A 644-nucleotide genomic window follows, 5' to 3' on the forward strand; every position below is an offset into this window, starting at 1 on the left:
CCCCCCCCCACGTGTGCCACCGCCAGTGACACACGGCTCCAGCCTCGGCCTTGTGCCGGCACCTTCTGTGCGAGCCAAAGATCGGTATCGCCCCACAACCCGTTTTTCCAGAATAGCTGGTAAAAACACCAGATCTGGGGCTCTGCCACGGGTAAATCCCCTCCCCACACCCCAACGCCCCCGTTCCCCGTCCCACTGCGGGGAGGGCGAGCTCACCCTGCCTGGACAGAGCTCGGTGTCCTTTAAAATTAATCACTAATTAATCACTCCCACGTTCGGCTTTGGGTTGGGTTGTTTTCCCAGTGCAGGCCAAGGCCCCGCTAACCGAACCATCTGCTCCCGATGAAAAATTTATCTCCCCTAAATAATTAACAACCACCAGCCAGGAATACTGCACCCGGCCAGGGGAGGAACGAACCGCGGTGGGGGAAGATCCGATTTCCCTCCCCCCCCGCCCCGCCGCTACCGGGGCAGGGCCTGCAGGCGCCCGTGAGGCCCGGAGCAGGGGATGACCCGGGGTGAGGTGAGGGCAGGCGGGCGCCCAAACCGGCCAGGCCCGGGCGAGGGGGCTGAGGAGGCTCTGAGGAGAGCAAGGCCCCGCCCCTCAACACAGTCCCCCCGCCCCTCTAGGCCCGCCGCCACGC

Source organism: Haliaeetus leucocephalus, unplaced genomic scaffold, assembly GCF_000737465.1.
Source record: "Haliaeetus leucocephalus isolate CR32 unplaced genomic scaffold, Haliaeetus_leucocephalus-4.0 Scaffold840, whole genome shotgun sequence".
NCBI classification, from domain to species: Eukaryota; Metazoa; Chordata; class Aves; order Accipitriformes; family Accipitridae; genus Haliaeetus; species Haliaeetus leucocephalus.